At 37.0% G+C, this 23,044-nt stretch overlaps 2 long non-coding RNA genes across 5 annotated transcripts; both read right to left on the bottom strand.

Annotated features, from left to right (window-relative positions):
* Positions 1 to 2,572: 2,572 nt before the first annotated feature.
* On the bottom strand, positions 2,573 to 12,818 carry LOC310741233. 3 transcript variants are annotated; one of them, XR_014537885.1, is made up of 5 exons: positions 6,637 to 6,797; positions 6,071 to 6,164; positions 5,485 to 5,602; positions 3,292 to 4,176; positions 2,573 to 3,209 (listed from the first exon to the last, which is right to left on the bottom strand). It is a non-coding gene; the product is annotated as an uncharacterized lncRNA (long non-coding RNA). The 3 variants fall into 3 exon arrangements; XR_014537884.1 differs by lacking the exons at positions 2,573 to 3,209; positions 5,485 to 5,602; positions 6,071 to 6,164; positions 6,637 to 6,797 and adding exons at positions 11,791 to 11,908; positions 12,366 to 12,459; positions 12,679 to 12,817 and having other exon boundaries at positions 3,952 to 4,176; XR_014537883.1 differs by lacking the exons at positions 2,573 to 3,209; positions 3,292 to 4,176; positions 5,485 to 5,602; positions 6,071 to 6,164; positions 6,637 to 6,797 and adding exons at positions 8,328 to 8,563; positions 11,791 to 11,908; positions 12,366 to 12,459; positions 12,679 to 12,818.
* A 2,430-nt stretch (positions 12,819 to 15,248) lies between these two features.
* On the bottom strand, positions 15,249 to 18,662 carry LOC310741234. Of its 2 annotated transcripts, none has more exons than XR_014537886.1 (4): positions 18,507 to 18,662; positions 17,386 to 17,479; positions 16,096 to 16,213; positions 15,249 to 15,488 (listed from the first exon to the last, which is right to left on the bottom strand). It is a non-coding gene; the product is annotated as an uncharacterized lncRNA (long non-coding RNA). The 2 variants fall into 2 exon arrangements; XR_014537887.1 differs by lacking the exon at positions 18,507 to 18,662 and adding an exon at positions 18,267 to 18,286.
* Positions 18,663 to 23,044: the final 4,382 nt, after the last annotated feature.

Genomic DNA, 23,044 nt, shown 5'->3' with positions numbered 1-23,044 from the left:
ATGGAGTCCCTTCAAACTACACCGTGATCCTAAATATGTTAAAGTTGATTCAGAATAAGACTGAACGAATAAATGAATGATTGATAAATAAATAAATGAATGAGTGAATAGATAAAGGAGTCGTTGAAAAATCAAAAAGAAAAAGAAAATAAATATTTTCGTAACATGCAACAAAACGTTATAGGGGTGTAATTTTCTTCGAAGGACAAACACTGGTCGATGTTTTCTAAGCGGGTGTGGCTGTTTGAGCACTGGATGTGAAAAAAAACTAGGCGTAGTTGACATACTTTAGTAAGATGACACTGACAACCTTGGCAGTACTTTACTGTAGGTATTAATTTGCCTTGAGGACGTACGTGTTTCATCTCTGGAACCATAAAAAACATGGTGACCTGTTTTCAAATTAAAAAAGTAATAAATATTTAGATGAATTAAGAATTAATTTATAAGAATTAATTTAATATATTTGAACAAATGTGGAAGGCTTTTTATCGCTACATGTTTTGGTTTTATATATCTACTTATTTACTGTCTATATATTTAATATTAGTAATCTGAACCAAAATCATGCTGGTCAATCATCATCATCATTACAACAACAAAAATAAATGTACAGATCAAAGCAGAGCACATCAGTGTTGCGCAACAAGTTTGCCGTAAAAGTCATTTATAAGAACGGTGATAATGTAAGTGCTACGCCAGTTGGGATGTCATGATTGTGTCCCGTCTACTCATTTTAAAGCAACCGGTTCAGCCTTAAAAGTCCCCTGGATGTGTAGAATGGCCTGATGTGTTGAGCTGTTTCTTAGAAAATACACACCAGTGTTGTAATCGCATTAGCAGACGGGACATGATCATGATGTCCTAACTTATAATGACACCGAAATTCCCTTAGTGTGGCACTCACACTGTCACCATTCTTAGAAAAGGCTTTTACATTGAATGCTTTTTGCACACCACTTCACTGCTCTATTATAACTAATGGCAAGGGATTCCAAAAGAGGTCGCACTGGTTCCTAACAATTGCCGATGCCTCAGGGGCACCAACTTCTAGATCGAAAAGCTCCTGTTTCCCTGCACCACCCTGTATTAAGTCAAGTCAAGTCAAGTCAAGCTTATTTGTATAGCGCTTTTCACAACAGACATTGTCTCAAAGCAGCTTTACACAAATCAACAGTTAAGGTGAATGGTGTGAATTTGTCCCTGATGAGCATTTCAATGACTGTGGCAAGAAAAAACTCCCTTAGATGTTATGAGGAAGAAACCTTGAGAGGAACCAGACTCAAAAGGGGAAACCATCCTCATTTGGGTGACATCAAGAGTTTGATCATAAATCTTTCAACAATACAGAACACTGGAGAGTGAGAACTAACATGAGTACAGGAGTATAAGATTATAAGTGATGTTCTTTCTGCAGTCTTATACAGTCTATATGGTTAGTAGCTCCTAGTTTTATAAGCTCAGCATTTGTGATCTTCACAGATCCAGCATCAGCTTCTCCATGCCAGAGCCTTTAAACACTCCAGGAGGTCCAATGACAAAACTCCACACATGTAGCGGGTTTCAAATGGCACTGGTACGTCTCTAGATGGTTCGGGATGTTTGCGAGTTCGGCATCTACTTCTTCAAAGGTCCGTAATCATCACGAGGTGGGAGGTGACTGGAGCTGGCCAAACCTCAGGAAGCCTCGGGATGGGGAGAGAAAGAGAAGCAGTGGAGAGGAATTAGCGTAGCTGCTGTTCATGATAGTAACAGCACAAGTTGATAATGTGCATGTGATCAGATGTTCTGGAGCACAAGGTTATGATGTGATGTGTGTTATGTGTAGGCTTTGCTAAAAAGATATGTTTTTAATCTGCACTTAAACTGGGAGAGTGTGTCTGAGCCCCGAACACTGTCAGGAAGACTATTCCAGAGTTTAGGAGCTAAATGTGAAAATGCTCTACCACCTTTAGTGGACTTTGCTATTCTAGGAACTACTAGAAGTCCAGAGTTTTGAGATCTCAGGAAGCTTGACGGATTGTAGTGTGTTAGAAGACTGGAGAGATACATGGGAGCTAAACCATTTAGTGCTTTATAAGTGAGAAGTAATAGTTTGTAGTCTATTCGAAACTTAACAGGAAGCCAATGTAGGGATGATAGGATTGGGGTTATGTGATCATATTTTCTTGACCTTGTAAGAACTCTGGCTGCTGCATTCTGGACTAACTGAAGCTTGTTTATTAATGATGCAGGACATCCACCTGGTGATGCATTACAGTAGTCTATTCTGGAGGTCATAAACGCATGGACGAGCTTCTCTGCATCAAATATAGATAACATGTTTCTTAACTTAGAAATATTTCTAAGGTGAAAGAAGGCTGTTTTTGTAACTTGGTTGATATGATATTTGAAAGACAAGTCTGTCTAAAATAACTCCCAGGTCTTTTACCGTTAAACTAGTGGTTACAGAACATCCGTCTAAATGCATGTTGAGATGCTGGAGCTTCTGTATACTAGTTTTTGGGCCGATGATTGGTATTACAATCCATAAAAAAGTTATTTATAATAAAGAAGAATGGCAGAGCAAAAATATTGAACACTGAGAATTGTATTTAATACTTTGTTGGGAAAGTCTTTGTTTGCAATGACAGTGCTTTAAGACACTTCCTGTGTGAACAAACTACTTGTTTACAGTGTTCGGGTGCGATTTTGCTCCATTCTTCTAAACAAACTGTTTTGGTGGGAATTTTGATCTACAGTTCCTTCCACAAACACCCATTATTAGGTTGGGAGATTGATTTGACCATTTTAACCACTTTATTTTCTATCTCTGGAACAAGTTCAGAGTCTCCTATGCAGTAGTATTGGATTGTTGTCCTGCTGTCTTATCCTTATGATCTTTTGATGCTTCCACCCTCAAAATCCACTGTTGGTATTGGTATTTTGAGGGTCATGTGCAAGCGGGTCACGAGTGGAGGACGGCGAAGGGGGAAACGAGGGGTAACACTACACCTGGTTCAAACCTCACTGGTTAGAAGAAAGACAGACAAGTAATAATTCACCAAGCAGAGCTTTTTTTTGTATATTTTACTTTAATTTTTGCCCTGGCGCTTTCCATTCCCGTGCTCACGCCGGGGGTCACCCAGACTATCAGGACACCTTTCCTCAGCGTCCGTCTGAACTCACTCGCGGACCGGCCTGTCTTTTCTCTGCACCCGTCCGAGGTCCTAAAGCATTCCTTTTTTCCGAAATGCGCCCGAGCACACTGGCGGACCAGCACACCATTTTTTCCGACATACACCAGAACACACTGGCGGACCGGCACGCCTTTTTTTCCGACGTATGCCTGAGCACATTGGCGGACCGGCACGCCTTTTTTTCCGACGTATGCCTGAGCACATTGGCGGACCGGCACGCCTTTTTTGTCGATGTACGCCCGAGCACACTGGCGGAACGGCACGCTTTTTTTCCAACGTACTCAGTCTCCGTTCGGTGACCGTTCTGGTCTCTGCTTGGTGGGTCTCTCTCCCCCTGAGGCTGGTGTCTTTCTACTTTTTATTTGCATCGCCGAACTGTAACAGAGCGTACTGATTAGTCTCATCATTAATAGCTTGTGGTTTTAATGCCAACAATTACTAAAACTTATATATTACTAATAAACCTTTTTTTTTTTTTCCTCTTGTCTGACCAGACTCTTTTCTCCCAATAATTCCTGTCTCATTCTACTTTATTAAATAAAACCTTTTTATAGATTGTAATATGATTTATTTATCTGTGCAGATTTCTTGAGTTATACTTCTGTCCAGTCAAAATTTCATGTGAACTCCTGCTCTAGAATTGTGTTCGATAAAAAAGAAGTGTTTGTATTGAATTCTTATTAAGAATCTACATGCGGTTTTCATCAATTGAATCGAAGTCTCATTACTGACTCTCAAACCCCGAAAGACTCAGCACCATATTTCTGTGTAATTCAGTTATGCTTTTTTATTGTGATTTCAGCTGAAAGTTCAGGAACACCTCTTTTTTTGGGTGTGTTTCAGGTCCCACAATGACTATGATCAATCAGCTTCTATGATCTTCAATCACTTTCCAACAGCACCGCATAGAGTTCCTGGCTGATGATTGATGATCTCATATTCACAGGTTTGATAATTATATTTAATGCTGCATCCACCAGACACACTTGTTGGCCAACTGTAAAATAAATAAAAACATTAGGATATACTGAAAAGGTGAAGTCAAATATGTATGAATTCACATGGCATCACATCCTGTATCTTAATCATTTGGAAAATGCAAGAAACAGTTAAAATAATAAATTGCATGGTCTAGAAGATCATTCATATTTTAATAACCATGATGCCCCATGGAACATTATATGTGCAGTATATATACCCCTCAATGTGCAGCTTGTATAACAGTACAGATTTACTGTCCTCTGAAAATAACTTAACATACAGTCATTATTGTCTAAATAACTGTCAACAAAAAGTGAGTACACCCAAAGTGAACATGTCAAAACTGTGTAAAGTGTCACTATGTTGTGAGAGCACCAGTGTTATCTATCACTGCCTTAATCCTCCTGAGCATGGAATTCACCAGAGCTGCACAGATTGTTGCTGGGTTTGGGGTCATGTTCATGGTGGAAAACTGCGGGTCTGCTTCAAAAAGTCACAGTATATGTTGGAATCCATGTTTCCCTCAATGAACCGCAGCTCACCATTGCCAGCAGCACTCATGTAGCCCCAAACCATGATGCTACCAGCACCATACTTGACTGTAGGCAAGACACATTTTTTTTGGTACTCCTCACCAAGATGTCACCACACATGCTGGACACCATCTAAACCTGGATCTCAGTCAGACCACTGCCACTCAGTCAGACCACTTCCAGTAAATCATGTTCTTGGACAGGTTGTCTTCAGCAAACTGTTTGCTGGCTTTCTTGTGATCAAATTTCGGAAGAGGCTCCTTCTGGGACAAAACCATCTAAAAAAACTAGTTGCAGTGTGTCTGAGCACTGACAACAGACCTTCCCCTTCTGTAACCTGTAGTTTGTGAATTTGTTTTCCCTCAATAATAAAAACCTTCATGTAAAAACTGCATGTTGTGTTCACTTGTGTTATCTTTTACCAATATTTAAATAAATTTGATGAACTAAAACATTAAAGTGTGACAAACATGCAAAAAAAATAAGAGATCAGGAAGGGGCATCATCCGTATGTTTGATTTGGCACATGTTTTTACGCTGGATGCCCTTCCTAACGCAACCCTCCCCATTTATCCTGGCTTTGGACCAGCACTAAAAGTGGCTGGGGTTGGCATCCTAAACACTAGACCACCAGGGAACCTTCCAAACTACGTTTTACTAGTTTGGATGTGTTTTATACTGTGTATATATATATATATATATATATATATACATATAATTTGTGACTTATAAGTAAGTGTAAGTGATTTATTGGTGCGGAACCTGTTTGTTGTGTTGTTCTGTATATTTACCCGTCACAGCAAGTGGTGTAATCTATATCGCATGAGCACTGATTACACCTGCTATTTTTCCAGGTGGATCCGACCTTGTGCCAGGTTCTATCCACAGAATCCTGACAAAGAGTCACACCTACAGTACATTTGAAAAGTAGAGAAGGATGTTCAGAAAAGATGCAATAAGATCACTGTAAGTGTCAATGTGCCTTACTCCTGCCTACTTCCTTTTTTTAGCTAATATTTACTAGCTGTTAGCTGAGGCTTTGTTTTATTTATTAGCTGTAGCTAGTTTCTGGCCCAATGAGTAGCAAATGTCTACTAAAAATATTTAGAATTGAAAAGCTGTTGGGTAATATTCCAAATTACTTATTCAGTTATTCTACTAGGAGTCATTTACCAAGTTTGTGTGACTTATTATCTTTCCTATTTTTGTTTTTCTGAACGGTAGTGAAGTAAAATATAACAACTTTGAATGTTGTTAAAAATGTTTCCAAAAATGAAAATAACTTTTATTTAAATAGTAAAAACACTTCAATTATATCAATCACTGCTAAAAACTAAAGAGTGAAAAAAAATTGTTTGTGTGTGTGTGAACATCTACCTGGTTTGTTCATACTATGCCAGCAGGCAGCATGGCTCACAGAGATGAGAGCAAGCAGCACAAAGCCCACGAACACTAAGCTCTTCAGCACGGACTTTGGACATGAAAAACAAATAAACAGTTTAAGAATCAAACATTGCTCCATTGCTGTACTCCTTTAGGAGAATCTCATCTGTCCTTTCCATTTCATTGAACAAACTATTTAAATTTCACACAGAAATGAGAATCTACTAAGGTCCCATAACTCGCTCATGTTCAAACCTACATTTACCTCATCGATCTGTGACCCGCATGTTGCTGCATTACAACTGGAAATAACGTGGACTTAAACACGACTATATACCATGAATCGTCCACAGAGTATCCCATTATATTGGATTGAAGAATATTACATGTTGATTTCTACATATTTTTCATATTATTAATATAGAAATAATAGTAATATAAAATATTTAGATATAATTATTCTGAAAAGAGAAACAATCCCATTATATTGTAGATGAAACCTAGAAAACATCACACACAGATTATAACAATTCAGGAATATCATTGGCCAGTGAACTCACCATCCTTCCGAGTTGGTATGCTCTCTGAAATCTAAAGCAGATCATTCACTTCAAATAAAACAAGAGGTTTCTATTTATAAGCATCATACCCACTGAGAACAACCAATCCACTGCGAGAAAACCGAGAACCTGAAACACTACCCAAAAAATAAACCTGAGCCAAAATGAGTGTGCAGACCAACAACTACATTTCCCAGAAAACACCACAATTTCTACAACCGCAATTTCTACAACCCCAATTCCAAAACAGTTGGGACACTGTGTACATAAAGAGAATGCAATGATTTTCAGATCTCATAAATCCATATTATATTCACAATAGAACATAAAAAACAAATCAAATGAGAAATGAGAAATTTTACCATTTTACAACAAAAATAAGGTAATTTTAAAATCAAAGGCAGAACCTGGTCACAAAATAGTTGGGACAGAGGCAACAAAAGGCTGGAAAAGCAAATGGTACTGTCAAGAAGAACATTTTACAACTTATGAGGTGAATTGACAAAAGGTTACTAAGATAATTGGGTGTTAGAAGAGTGTCTCTAGATGCAGAAGTTCACCAATCTGTAAATGATTGTGTGTTTCGGTAGCTTAGAGGTTAATCTTTGGATCTGAGGGTTGTTTAAATCCCAACCACACCAAGCTGCTACACCTGGGCTGGGCTCCTGAGCAAGACCTTTTGTTGTGTGAATGAGATGAACATTAGGTGATCTGGCAAATGTCTACACATTTTGGAAAATTGTGCAGAATTTTGTTTCTCATTGTAAAATATCATAAATTACCTTTTTTTTTTTTAAATCGTAAATTTTTTAGTCTAAACATTTGATATGCATTCTATGTTCTATTGTGAATAAAATATGGGTTTATGAAATTTGCAGTTTTTAGTTTTTGTGTTTACATTTTACACAGTGTCCCAACTGTTTTGGAATTGGGGTGTAAAATGGGTGCCATGGGCCGCATTTGCCACATTTTGCATGACTTCTATTCACCAGCTTCTGATTGTGTGTCTAATTACTACACACACACACACACACACACACACACACACACACACACACACACACACACACACACACATACACACACATACACACACACACACACACACACACACACACACACTATAATGAGTTGCTGGTTTACACACTAACTGTGAAGTATTAGTTCAGTCTCTCAGTTCATATCACTGACCTTATTAAGCCTCTGTTTTACTGCTTGTTGATATCTGACCTGTTTTGGTTTTACCCTTCATATTTCTTGCCAGGTCCTGTTTATGTTGTTTAAACACCAGTTTTACCTGTTTCTGTTCCCTGACCAAGAGTTTCACTTCCTGTTTTGTCAGCTGCGGATTTTAATAAAAGACCATTCACCAGCATTTACTAATAAACATATTTTTTTTATTTATTTTTTTTTTTCTCTTGTCTGACCAGACTCTTTTCTCCCAATAATTCCTGGCTCATTCTACTTTATTAAATAAAACCTTTTCATAGATTGTAATATGATTTATTTATCTGTGTAGATTTCTTGAGTTATACTTCTGTCAAAATTTCATGTGAACTCCTGCTCTAGAATTGTGTTAAAAAATAATAAGTGTTTGTATTGAATTCTTATTAAGAATCTACATGCGGTTTTCATTAATTGAATCGAAGTCGCATTACTGACTCTCAAACCCCGAAAGACTCAGCACCATATTTCTGTGTAATTCAGTTATGCTTTTTTATTGTGATTTCAGCTGAAAGTTCAGGAACACTTATTTTTTTGGGTGTGTTTCAGGTCCCACAATGACTATGATCAATCCGCTTTTATGATCTTCAATCACTTTAAAACACCACTGCATGGAATTCCTGACTGATCATTAATGATCTCATATTCACAGGTGTGATAATTATATTTTATGCTGCATCCACCAGACACACGTGTTGGCCAACTGTAAAATAAAAAGAAACATAAGGATATACTGAATAGGTGAAGTCAGACATGGCATCACATCATGTATCTTAATCATTTGGAAAAAGTAAGGAACGGTTAAAATAATAAATTGCATAATCCAGAGGATCATTTATATTTAAAAAATAGACCATGATGCCCCCGGGAACACACACATATATATATATATATATATATATATATATATATATATATATATATATATATATATATATATATATATATATATATATATATTTACATCTCTCACATTTTAGGGACGATAATAATGCTTGTATATATTTTAAAATAGTCAATGTGCAGCTTGTATAACAGTACAGATTTTCTGTCCTCTGAAAATAACTTAACATACAGTCATTATTGTCTCAATAACTGTAAACAAAAAGTGAGTACACCCCAAATGTCAATACTGTGTAAAGTGTCACTATGTTGTGAGAGCACCAGTGTTATCTATCACTGCCTTAATCCTCCTGAGCATGAAATTCACCAGAGCTGCACAGATTGTTGCTGGGATCCTCTTACACACCTCCATAATGACATCACAAAGCTGCTGAATGTTAGACACATGGCGCTTCTCCACCTTCCGCTTGAGGATGCCTGACATGTGCTCAATAGGGTTCAGGTCCGGAGACATTCTTGGCCACTCTACTTCACCTTCAGCTTCAGCTTTCTCAGCAAGGCAGTTGTCATCTAAGCAGTGGGTTTGGGGGTCATGTTCATGGTGGAAAACTGCGGTTTGGCCCAGCTTCTGAGGAAAGGGCATCATGTTCTGCTTCAGAAAGTCACAGGATATGTTAGAATCCATGTTTCCCTCAATAAACCACAGCTCACCATTACCAGCAGCACTCATGTAGCCCCAAACCATGATGCTACCAGCACCATACTCGACTGTAGGGAAAACACTCCACACCAAGACGTCACCACACATGCTGGACACCATCTAAACCTGGATTGTAGGTTGTCTCCAGCAAACTGTTTCTTGTAATAAAGTTTTAGAAGAGGCTCCTTCTAGGAGGACGACCATGTAAAAAAACTCATTGCAGTGTGTGGCCTAGTGTCTGAGCACTGACAACAGACCTTCCGCTTCTGTCACCTGTAGTTTTGGATTTTGTTTTCCCTCAATTATAAAACTTTCCTTAAAAAACTGCATGTTGTGTTCACTTGTGTTATCATTTACTAATATTGAAATTAGTTTGATGATCTAAAACATTAAGGTGTGACAAACATGCAAAAAAAAAAAGAAATCAGCAAGAGAGCAAGCAAACACTTTTCACACCACTGTGTATGTGTATATATACATGTATATATACACATACACATATACACACATGTACACATACACACACACATGTACACATACACATACATATATATACATTATATATATATATATATATATATATATATATATATATATATATATATATATATATATATATATATATATATATATACACACAGTGCCTTGCGAAAGTATTCGGCCCCCTTGAACTTTGCGAACTTTTGCCACATTTCAGGCTTCAAACATAAAGATATAAAACTGTAATTTTTTGTGAAGAATCAACAACAAGTGGGCCACAATCATGAAGTGGAATGAAATTTATTGGATATTTCAAACTTTTTTAACAAATAAAAAACTGAAAAATTGGGCGTGCAAAATTATTCAGCCCCCTTAAGTTAATACTTTGTAGCGCCACCTTTTGCTGCGATTACAGCTGTAAGTCGCTTGGGATATGTCTCTATCAGTTTTGCACATAGAGAGACTGACATTTTTGCCCGTTCCTCCTTGCAAAACAGCTCGAGCTCAGTGAACAGCAGTTTTCAGTTCTTTCAACAGATTCTCGATTGGATTCAGGTCTGGACTTTGACTTGGCCATTCTAACACCTGAATATGTTTATTTGTGAACCTTTCCATTGTAGATTTTGCTTTATGTTTTGGATCATTGTCTTGTTGGAAGACAAATCTCCGTCCCAGTCTCAGGTCTTTTGCAGACTCCATCAGGTTTTCTTCCAGAATGGTGCTGTATTTGGCTCCATCCATCTTCCCATCAATTTTAACCATCTTCCCTGTCCCTGCTGAAGAAAAGCAGGCCCAAACCATGATGCTGCCACCACCATGTTTGACAGTGGGGATGGTGTGTTCAGGGTGATGAGCCGTGTTGCTTTAACGCTAAACATAACGTTTTGCATTGTTGCCAAAAAGTTCGATTTTGGTTTCATCTGACCAGAGCACCTTCTTCCACATGTTTGGTGTGTCTCCCAGGTGGCTTGTGGCAAACTTTAAACGACACTTTTTATGGATATCTTTAAGAAATGGCTTTCTTCTTGCCACTCTTCCATAAAGGCCAGATTTGTGCAGTATACGACTGAGTCTCCCACCTCAGCTGTAGATCTCTGCAGTTCATCCAGAGTGATCATGGGCCTCTTGGCTGCATCTCTGATCAGTCTTCTCCTTGTATGAGCTGAAAGTTTAGAGGGACGGCCAGGTCTTGGTAGATTTGCAGTGGTCTGATACTCCTTCCATTTCAATATTTTAGCTTGCACAGTGCTCCTTGGAATGTTTAAAGCTTGGGAAATCTTTTTGTATCCAAATCCGGCTTTAAACTTCTCCACAACAGTATCTCGGACCTGCCTGGTGTGTTCCTTGTTCTTCATGATGCTCTCTGCGCTTTAAACGGACCTCTGAGACTATCACAGTGCAGGTGCATTTATACGGAGACTTGATTACACACAGGTGGATTCTATTTATCATCATTAGTCATTTAGACCAACATTGGATCATTCAGAGATCCTCACTGAACTTCTGGAGAGAGTTTGCTGCACTGAAAGTAAAGGGGCTGAATAATTTTGCACACCCAATTTTTCAGTTTTTTATTTGTTAAAAAAGTTTGAAATATCCAATAAATTTCGTTCCACTTTATGATTGTGGCCCACTTGTTGTTGATTCTTCACAAAAAATTACAGTTTCATATGTTTATTTTTGAAGCCTGAAATGTGGCAAAAGGTCGCAAATTTCAAGGGGGCCGAATACTTTCGCAAGGCACTGTATATATATATATATATATATTTATATGTAGTATAAAACACATCCAAACTAGTATTACGTACACTTTTAACAAAGTGTAACTTATAACTTGTCACTTATAAAAAAAAAGTGTAAGAGATTTATTGGTGCGAACTGTTTGTTGTGTTGTTCTGGATATTTACCCGTGACAGCAACTGCCGTAATTAATATTGCATGAGCACTTGTCACATCTGCTATTTATCCAATCGGATCCGACCTTGTGCCAGGTTCTATCCACAAAATCCTGACAACGAGTCGCACCTACAGTACATTGAAAAGTAGAGACGGATGTTCAGAAAAGCTGCAATAAGATCACTGTAATGCTAATGTGCCTTACTCCTGCCTACTTCCTTTTCTTAGCTAATATCTACTAGCTGTTAGCTGAGGCTTTGTTTTATTTATTAGCTGTAGCTAGTTTCTGGCCCAATGAGTAGCAAATGTCTACTAAAAATATTTAGAATTGAAAAGCTGTTGGGTAATATTCCAAATTACTTATTCAGTTATTCTACTAGAAGTCATTTACCAAGTTTGTGCGACTTATCAATATCTTTTCCTTTTCTTGTTTTTGTGAATGGTAGTAAAGTGAACTTTAAATGTAGTTAAAAGTTTCCCAAAATGAAAAGACTTTTTATTTACATAGTAAAAACACTTCCATTATATCAATCACTGCTAAAAACTGAAGAATGAAAAAAAATTGTTTGTGTGTGTGAACATCTACCTGGTTTGTTCTCTAAAAGCCAGCAGGCAGCATGGCTCACAGAGATGAGAGCAAGCAGCACAAAGCCCACGAACACTAAGCTCTTCAGCACGGACTTTGGACATGAAAAACAAATAAACAGTTTGATAATCAAACATTGCTCCATCGCTGTACTCCTTTAGAAGAATCTCCTCTGTCCTTAATATTTGTATATACATATTTATATATAATTATTCTGAAAAGAGAAACAATCCCATTATATTGTAGATGAAACCTAGAAAACATCACACACAGATTATAACAATTCAGGAATATCATTGGCCAGTGAACTCACCATCCTTCCGAGTTGGTATGCTCTCTGAAATCTAAAGCAGATCATTCACTTCAAATAAAACAAGAGGTTTCTATTTATAAGCATCATACCCACTGAGAACAACCAATCCACTGCGAGAAAACCGAGAACCTGAAACACTACCCAAAAAATAAACCTGAGCCAAAATGAGTGTGCAGACCAACAACTACATTTCCCAGAAAACACCACAATTTCTACAACCGCAATTTCTACAACCCCAATTCCAAAACAGTTGGGACACTGTGTACATAAAGAGAATGCAATGATTTTCAGATCTCATAAATCCATATTATATTCACAATAGAACATAAAAAACAAATCAAATGAGAAATGAGAAATTTTACCATTTTACAACAAAAATAAGGTAATTTTAAAATCAAAGGCAGAACCTGGTCACAAAATAGTTGGGACAGAGGCAACAAAAGGCTGGAAAAGCAAATGGTACTGTCAAGAAGAACATTTTACAACTTATGAGGTGAATTGACAAAAGGTTACTAAGATAATTGGGTGTTAGAAGAGTGTCTCTAGATGCAGAAGTTCACCAATCTGTAAATGATTGTGTGTTTCGGTAGCTTAGAGGTTAATCTTTGGATCTGAGGGTTGTTTAAATCCCAACCACACCAAGCTGCTACACCTGGGCTGGGCTCCTGAGCAAGACCTTTTGTTGTGTGAATGAGATGAACATTAGGTGATCTGGCAAATGTCTACACATTTTGGAAAATTGTGCAGAATTTTGTTTCTCATTGTAAAATATCATAAATTACCTTTTTTTTTTTTAAATCGTAAATTTTTTAGTCTAAACATTTGATATGCATTCTATGTTCTATTGTGAATAAAATATGGGTTTATGAAATTTGCAGTTTTTAGTTTTTGTGTTTACATTTTACACAGTGTCCCAACTGTTTTGGAATTGGGGTGTAAAATGGGTGCCATGGGCCGCATTTGCCACATTTTGCATGACTTCTATTCACCAGCTTCTGATTGTGTGTCAAATTACTACACACACACACACACACACACACACACACACACACACACACACACACACACACACACACACACACATACACACACAATATAATGAGTTGCTGGTTTACACACTAACTGTGAAGTATTAGTTCAGTCTCTCAGTTCATATCACTGACCTTATTAAGCCTCTGTTTTACTGCTTGTTGATATCTGACCTGTTTTGGTTGTTCCATTCATATTTCTTGCCAGGTCCTGTTTATGCTGTTTAAACACCAGTTTTACCTGTTTCTGTTCCCTGACCAAGAGTTTCACTTCCTGTTTTGTCAGCTGCGGATTTTAAATAAAGACCATTCACCAGCATTTGCATCCGTCTCTCCTTGTGTTTTGCGATAATAAGAAAAGCAGGATTTGAATGCAATGTCCTCTTACACAACCGCTGATGAATTCTCCATTCTGATTGTTTAAAGAACATTTTTTTTCTATTAACTTTACAATAGTTGTAGTTTACATGCATAAATAGTTTACAAACACCAGACATGATATAAACTAATACAAAATGTGCATGTAATTGTTGCTATTATGTTCTGTTGTTCTGTTCACAGGTTTATGGATGTGGTGAGGGAGGACAAGCAGGTGGTTCATTTAAAAGAGGCAGATGTAGAGGACAGAGTGGTTTAAAGAGACGGATGATCCACTGTGGCGGCCCTTAAAATGAGCAGCCGAAAGAAGAGGAAGAAACAGAAAAAAGTGCAAAAATGTAACTATTCATCAAATCTCAAGCAATTCAAATAAAGGATAATAATAAAAAAAATACTAAAAAAAGAAAATCGGAAATCATTTAACAAAAGTACAAGGCGTTTGAGGCTACATGATTTTATATAAACGTATTTACAGCTAATTTATTATCATCCCCATCATTCAAGGTTGAAGCTTTTTATTTGTCAATGCCACCATATGTGCAGACACACAGAGGAATCGAAATACAGTTTCTCTTCACTCTTATCAAGTGTTTTCATTGTCAATGCAGTATAGAGAATTTGTATAGGCAGTCAGTGCGATATCAGCAGTTCAGTGCAATATAAAACAGGTTTTGTATGAGGTATCACAGTGTATGTGTAATAAATATACTGTATATAGAAGTCAGATGAATATTTCTCATAAACATCTGAGTGCAGGTGCAGTATACATCCTAGTATATATAAACATACATAACAGCAGCAAATCTCAATGTCCGGATCATTAAAATATTCCCTAAGTGTTTATTAACTGATTCTTGTCCTTGCAAATCATCTTTCAAATGGCATCATGGAAAAAAAGCTGAGAAGAAGAAATTATTTCTAAATCTGTACTGTTTTCAAATTTCTGAATGCAGTTTGTGTTGGTCACAATGAATTTCCACACACATTGTGATTGTGAGCGTAATTGGTTTGCCATTTTATCAGATGACCAGTTAAATATTAAATACACTTGCTGACCCCATTTGCTACCCCGTCCAGATTTGTTTTCCATTTCCTATTCACTGTTTTCATCAGTTTATGGATTAGTTGGATTTACTGACCATGAAACCCGCAAAGACTCCACAATTTGTGTAATTCAGCAATAAAAGTTTATTGCAATTGCAGCTGAATCTCATCAGGAACATGTCTTTTTTTGTATTTCAGATCTCAGAAGTCACACTATGACCAATCTACTGATATGATCTTCAGAATCACTTTCCAATTGCAGCGCATGGGGCACCTGTATTGGCATTATTAGTGATTTTATATGTACACTTGCTATAATCATATTTAATGCTGCATCCTGCAGATACGCTTGTTGGCCATCTGCAAAATATATAAAAATGCAAGAATATAAAGTAAGGTCAGATATGCATAAAGAACATCACATCATGGAGACATTTGGGAAAAGGAAGGAAGAGTAAAATCATATTATATGTGATCATTGATAGAAAAAAAAAAAACAAGTTCTTTAGCTTTGTTGGTGTCAACCTAATTAAATACACATGGTAGTAACACTTGGAAGGCATGCAGCCATAGGAAATAAGGAAATAAGGGTCTTATGCACCCTAACGCCAAGGTAGATTACGTTTTTCTAGCTCATATCATGAAAATCTGCAAAAGAAGCAGTATTTTTTTAAGATGGACACATATGTTTTATCTATTAATGGTTACATGTCATGTATTATTTCCTCGAAAAAGCATATTAGTGGAGAGGTGGTAGTTTAGTTGTTAAGGCATTGGACTTTGTCTCAGGAGGTCAAGAATTTTACGCCCTCCTGGGCTCCTGAGCAAGGCCCTTAGCTGCTCTGTTGTATGAATGTGATACATTTTCTTTTACACTATGAAAATTGTGTTTGTTTTTAACAGCCATGTTGTAAGTGTGATATTAGAAGTACATAGAATGCAACATTTTATTGTGTTTTATATTTACCCATCACAGCATCTAATAAAATCAGGGTTGCACCAGCACTTTGAACACTTGCTGTTTTTCCAGCTGGATCCAAACTCGTGCCATGTTTCATCCACAAAATCCTGACAACGATCCACCCCTACATTGGTAAAGTAAAGAAGAATGCTCAAGAAAGCTGTGTTTAACCCCGGCCAAATTTTAGTCCATGATGTAAACATCATTCCTGTACTAGAGTCAAACCAATCGATCCCCTTCTTAGTGCTCCATTTACATTAATACTGAAGTGAAAGTACTTGTTTTTAAATTGACTTTAAATTCCAAAGTAAAAAAAAAGGGGTCTTTGAGAACTCTATGTGCAGGATCCAGTTCACTGTTGCATTCTTCTGAACATCAAACCTTCATAAGAGAAGAGTTTTCAACTATATAGTTACAGACACCCAGTAAGTGAACCCCTACTCCACACACACCCTCACAAGAATCATCATCAGATTATGCTTGTGCTCGCAATACAACTTATCATTTAATGTTTTAACTTCAAAGTACTGAGAAACAGAATGTCTTGCAGTTATACACTTATATATACACATTGATGCACGTGGGGGGCGAAGGCTGGACCGCGTGGTCCAATCCAGCCGACGAGTTACTGTAGCTCACATTGATGAAGAAGTTAATGCTGTTAAAGCTCGAAAGGCACATATTGTATGTAAATATATACAATATGTAACCTCTATATATATATATATATATATATATATATATATATATACACACACACAGTAGTCCCTCAGGAAACTTGTGTAGGTTATGTTCTAAGACCCCCCACTAGTTCAGAAAATCCTCAAATTTTGGACGCACCCCCACAGCCCCTAAGGTACCTTTAATGCAATAATGTGTTTAAAAAAATGGAATTACATTTGTTAGTGAAAACAAGTTTAAAATATCCCGCTGCGGATTCCCGCAAATGTTTTAATAATCCACAACTTGCTGTTCCGAACCGCTTGTATATTGTTTTATATATTTTTTACTTGCAAAAAAAACGTACACATTTTTATTTTATTTCTTTGTATTTTCACATTTAAATTTATTTGTATTTCATTTATTTTTTATCAATTTTACTAAATATTTACAATGTACTAATTGCTACAGTACTGTGTTGCTGGCCATTAAAATGCAATAAAGTTTCCTAAAATTTCCTGTCAATCAATGCTAAATACTAAGAGTAAAAAAAAATGTGTGTGTGTGTGTGTGTGTGTGTGTGTGTGTGTGTGTGTTTGTGTGTGTGTTTGTGTGTGTGTGTGTGTAAACAACTACCTGGTTCGTTTTTCCCATGCCAGCATGCAGCATGGCTCACAGAGAAGAGAGCAAGGAGCATGAAGCCCACGATCACTGATATTTTCAGAACGGACTTTGGAAGCAAAAAGCAAATAAAAAATGTGAGCAAATAAACACTGCTCGAATGCTCTGTTGCTGCATCGCTCAACTACTTTATAACAAACATTTCATTGAACAATCTAATTTGATTTCAAACAGAAATGAGATCATACTAAACTCCTATACACCAACAAACCTACACTATATGGACAAAAGTTATATGTATGTGCCTTTTAAACATCCATATGTAATATCTAATAACCTTCACTCTTCTGGGAAGATGTTTCAGTAGAGTTTTGGGTGTGCTTTGGAGATTTGTGCTCATCAGTCACATGTGTTAGTGAAGTCAGGTTGTAGTCACTGATGTAGATGAGATGAAGAGGTCTGAGGTGCAGTCAGTGTTTATATTCAGTGATTATTCTCGCTGGCTCTAAAACTCTTAAAAAATAAACAATTCTTTACAGTTACTAAAAAAGTTTTTAATGTAATTCAATAATTGTTTAATTTAATTATTTTTAATTGATATGTTAATCAATATAAAGTTTTTCTAATAGTATTACATATTAATTTCATTTCATTTTTTTTATTGAACTAAAATGACATTATACAAATCTACGTCTACTAAAACCATTAAAGGGTGACAGAATAAATAAATAAATAAATAAATAAATAAATAAATAAAAAGTTTTATTGCCTATTGTTTTCTCTAACACTTCTCTCTTTAGATTCTTGTACATCTACATTAACCCTGATAATACTTTGACATTTATTTGCAATATGAAGAAGAAAAAGAAAGAAAGAAATGTTGCCATTTGACTCACCGTTATATAAAATAAAGTTTGTGTATAACTGAACAGAGTATAACTAAGTAAATATTAGTATCATTTTTACCAATAGGTCTTTCTTGAAATTATTCATTAGCAGTATCTCTACTTAAATAGAAGACATTCTTAATAAACTATATTTATCATGAAAAGGAAATCCAATTGCATTGCAGTTGAAACCTAGAAGACATGACATGATGTCAGTCTGGGAATAATGTTGGTCAGTGAAAGACTCACCATCTTTCCGTGTTGGGAAGCTTTAAAATCTACGACCTAACGTAGTTGGTTGGTTTATATTAATGAAGGTTAGATGTATGAGGATTACACCCAATGAGAACAGCCAATCAAATGTCAGGTAGACATCATGACAACCGAGAATCTAAACCACTTCCCGAAAATAAACACTGAGTACAAACCTACTCCAAACGTGACACAAGCAAGATTTCACAACATGAGTTTGAGAAGGTGGTCTGGCAGTCTTGCAAATTCTCAATTCTGATTGGTCAATTTTTTTTACATTAGCTTTGTCAGTAGTTGCAGGTCAAAAGGACACTAGCATAAAGTCCACTGGATATTGAAATCCATGAGTAGTTTTAAAAGGCACACTTGTGTATTAAAAAGTTCATTTCTTTAGACCATCAGTTGTCTTGTGAAAAGGAAAGGAAATACGGGCCATCATTAGTTGAATGAAGGTCGGTCAGTCCGAAAAATCTCAAAAACTTTATCTGTATCTCCAAGTGCAGTCTCCAAAACTATGAAGAAACAGGCTCTTATAAGGGTTGTTCCAAGAAAGGAAGAGCAAGAACTACCTCTGCTGCAGAGGATATGTTTATTAGAAACACCAGCCTCAGACATATTTTAACATTTACTGTTTAGAGGAAACTGCACAAGTCAGGCTTTTATGGATAAATTGTGGCAAAGAAACCATTACTTTAACAGGACAACAAGAAGAACAGACTTGTTAGGGCTAAGAAACACAACCAGTGGACATTAGATAAGTGGAAAACTGTCCTTTGGTTTGATGAGTCCAAATGTGAGATTTTTGGTCTTTGTTAGACATAGAACGAGTAAACAGACAGTTCCTGAATGTGTAATTCCCACTGTAAAACAAGGAGGATGGTGTGGGGAGACCATGGCCGCAGGAAGTGGGGGTGCTGGGGGTGCTGGGGGTGCGGCAGCACCCCCTATTGGCGAGAGAGAGATTTTTAAAAAATGTAGGCCTATTAAAAATATTTTGCACAATTTATAAATTCCTAATGAATATTTTAGGAAATGATTTTGACACACGTAGGCTATTAAGTGTATTTTGGATTTTAATTTAATTATTTTGATTATTTTAATTATATTGATTTTTCAAGTTCATTTGTGAAGCGCGTTTCACACGAGCGGGTGATTTTAGTTTGGCTTTCTCTGGCAGCGCGCAAACATAGCCTAAATGCCTTGCCCTTGTGGAAGATCAAATTAGCTCTTCGTACCTTTTACAACAACATGAAGATATCAGAAAAAGAGATCGGTGGTCTCTTTCCTGCTCGTGTTCCACATCCCTCTCAAAGCGCAGAGTGGGAGGCTATAACGCGTCTTTGTGTGGAAATATAAAACTGTTTTTTTTTTGTTTGTGTTTTTTTTTCAATGGATTCAACTTTATTATATTATGTAAGTTACCAGTATTTACTGATATTTATTTCAATGCTTTACAGGCTTAAGTGTGTTGTTTCTTTTTTTTTTATTTTTTTATTATTATTTCAAACAACCCCCCAACCACCGCAACACCGCCGGTATTTGGTCCACTACCACCGCGGTGGTAAAAAAAAAAAAAGTGCCATCGTCACAGCCCTATGTTATTTTTTTAAATGTATTCTAAATAGGCCCATAGGCTCATAGGGTTTTTTTTGTCAAAAAAAAAAAAAAATAAATTAAATTCCCAGCACCCCCTGTTCAAAATTACTTCCAGCGGCCCTGGGGGAGACTGTATGTGATTTAGTTAAATCTGAGTGCAAATCCAGCTCCGGGAAGATATGCCTTACATCTGTTAGAGTGCAAGATCTTGAGTGGCCTGCTATAGGGCCTGGAGATCTCAACCCTTTTGAACACCTTAGGGATGAATTGCAGTACTGACTGCACACCAGGCCTCCTCACTTCACTTACTGTACATCAGTACCTTGTGACTGAAATGTATATAATTCCACATGTGTTAATTCATAGTTTTGATGCCTTCAGTGTGAATCTACAATTTTCATAGTCATGAAAATAAAGAAAACTCTTTGAATGAGAAGGTGTGTCCAAACTTTTGGTCTGTACTGTATATATAATATATATAAACTTTTGGTCTGTACTGTATATATAATATATATAAACTTTTGGTCTGTACTGTATGTATATACAGTGAGGAAAATAAGTATTTGAACACCCTACTATTTTGCAAGTTCTCCCACTTAGAAATCATGGAGGAGTCTGAAATTGTCATCGTAGGTGCATGTCCACTGTGAGAGACATAATCTAAAAAAAAAATCCAGAAATCACAATATATGATTTTTAAACTATTTATTTGTATGATGCAGCTGCAAATAAGTATTTGAACACCTGAGAAAGTCAATGTTAATATTTGGTACAGTAGCCTTTGTTTGCAATTACAGAGGTCAAACGTTTCCTGTAGTTTTTTACCAGGTTTACAAACACTGCAGGAGGGATTTTGGCCCACTCCTCCACACAGATCTTCTCTAGATCAGTCAGGTTTCTGGCCTGACACTGGGAAACACGGACTTTAAGCTCCCTCCAAAGATTCTCTATTGGGTTTAGGTCTGGAGACTGGCTAGGCCACGCCAGAACCTTGATATGCTTCTTACAGAGCCACTCCTTGGTTATTCTGGCTGTGTGCTTCAGGTCATTGTCATGTTGGAAGACCCAGCCTCGACCCATCTTCAATGCTCTAACTGAGGAAAGGAGGTTGTTCCCCAAAATCTCGCAATACATGGCCCCTGTCATTCTTTCCTTAATACAGTGCAGTCGCCCTGTCCCATGTGCAGAAATACACCCCCAAAGCATGATGCTACCACCCCCATGCTTCACAGTAGGGATGGTGTTCTTGGGATGGTACTCATCATTTTTCTTCCTTCAAACATGTTTAGTGGAATTATGACCCAAAAGTTCTATTTTGGTCTCATCTGACCACATGACTTTCTCCCATGACTCCTCTGGATCATCCAAATGGTCATTGGCAAACTTAAGACGTGCCTGGACATGTGCTGGTTTAAGCAGGGGAACCTTCCGTACCATGCATGATTTCAAACCATGACGTCTTAGTGTATTACCAACAGTAACCTTGGAAACGGTGGTCCCAGCTCTTTTCAGGCTGTTGATCAGCTCCTCCTGTGTAGTTCTGGGCTGATTTCTCATCTTCCTTAGGATCATTGAGACCCCACGAGGTGAGATCTTGCATGGAGCCCCAGTAAGAGGGAGATTGACAGTCATGTTTAGCTTCTTCCATTTTTTAATGATTGCTTCAACAGTGGACCTTTTTTCACCAAGCTGCTTGGCAATTTCCCCGTAGCCCTTTCCAGCCTTGTGGAGGTGTACAATTTTGTCCCTAGTGTCTTTGGACAGCTCTTTGGTCTTGTCCATGTTAGTAGTTGGATTCTTACTGATTGTATGGGGTGGACAGGTGTCTTTATGCAGCTAACGACCTCAAACAGTTGAATCTAATTTAGGATAATAAATGTAGTGGAGGTGGACATTTTAAAGGCAGACTAACAGGTCTTTGAGGGTCAGAATTCTAGCTGATAGACAGGTGTTCAAATACTTATTTGCAGCTGTATCATACAAATAAATAGTTTAAAAATCATACATTGTGATTTCTGGATTTTTTTTTTTTAGATTATGTCTCTCACAGTGGACATGCACCTACGATGACAATTTCAGACCCCTCCATTATTTCTAAGTGGGAGAACTTGCAAAATAGCAGGGTGTTCAAATACTTATTTTCCTCACTGTATATATATTGGTTTTTTTTTTTTTTTTGCAAAGGAACACTAATTCACTGTACCACCAGTAACTAAAACCAGTCATGGATTTTCTTTTAAAAAAAACTTTCTTGTAGTTTTCCTGTTTCCTGTTTCCTTTCTTTGTGTACATGTATTCATTAGTATAAATAGTTGTACTTTTACTTGAGTAAAGAATTCAGCTACCCTTTCAGCTCCTCTTTTCCTCTTTGTAGTTAACTCAGAAACTCAGTGTTATATGTAAAGATCAGAATAAATGGATTAGAATGTCCCTGGTCAAGGTCGGTAAACTCTGAGTGGGTGGATGATGGTAATTGACAAAAATACCAACAGTTCTGGAGAATCATACTTCATAAAACAGTGAAGTCTAAAAATGCAGACTGAACATATTTTGCAATAAAAAAAATAAAAATTTTAAAGGTAAAAGTCACAGCATCAGCAAAGCACCACGATCAGCATAGTGAAGGAGTGCTGGCCGGGTGAACGTGTGAGTTAAAGAACGTAGCAGAACCTCAATTTTACTCAGCATTAACCAGACTGTTCAGGTCTAAAGCTCAATGGTTTGATTGTAATATACACTTTTACACACTTAAACTCGAGAGAGGTTTATATTTTGCTTGTTGTTGTAACAATATGCTTTTTCCAGCTTGTTTCACTGTTGTTATTGAATAACTCAGGATAATGTGTGCTGTGTGCCAGCGGCCGCTATCAGTAGGCCAAGGATCGTTTATGCAACTAAAATTTTATCATAGCTGTCAAAAGTTTTTTCATGTCTTTGCA

This window comes from Silurus aristotelis, assembly GCF_946808225.1.
Source record: "Silurus aristotelis genome assembly, chromosome: 18".
NCBI lineage: Eukaryota > Metazoa > Chordata > Actinopteri > Siluriformes > Siluridae > Silurus > Silurus aristotelis.
This window is presented reverse-complemented; position numbering and strand designations above follow the sequence as displayed.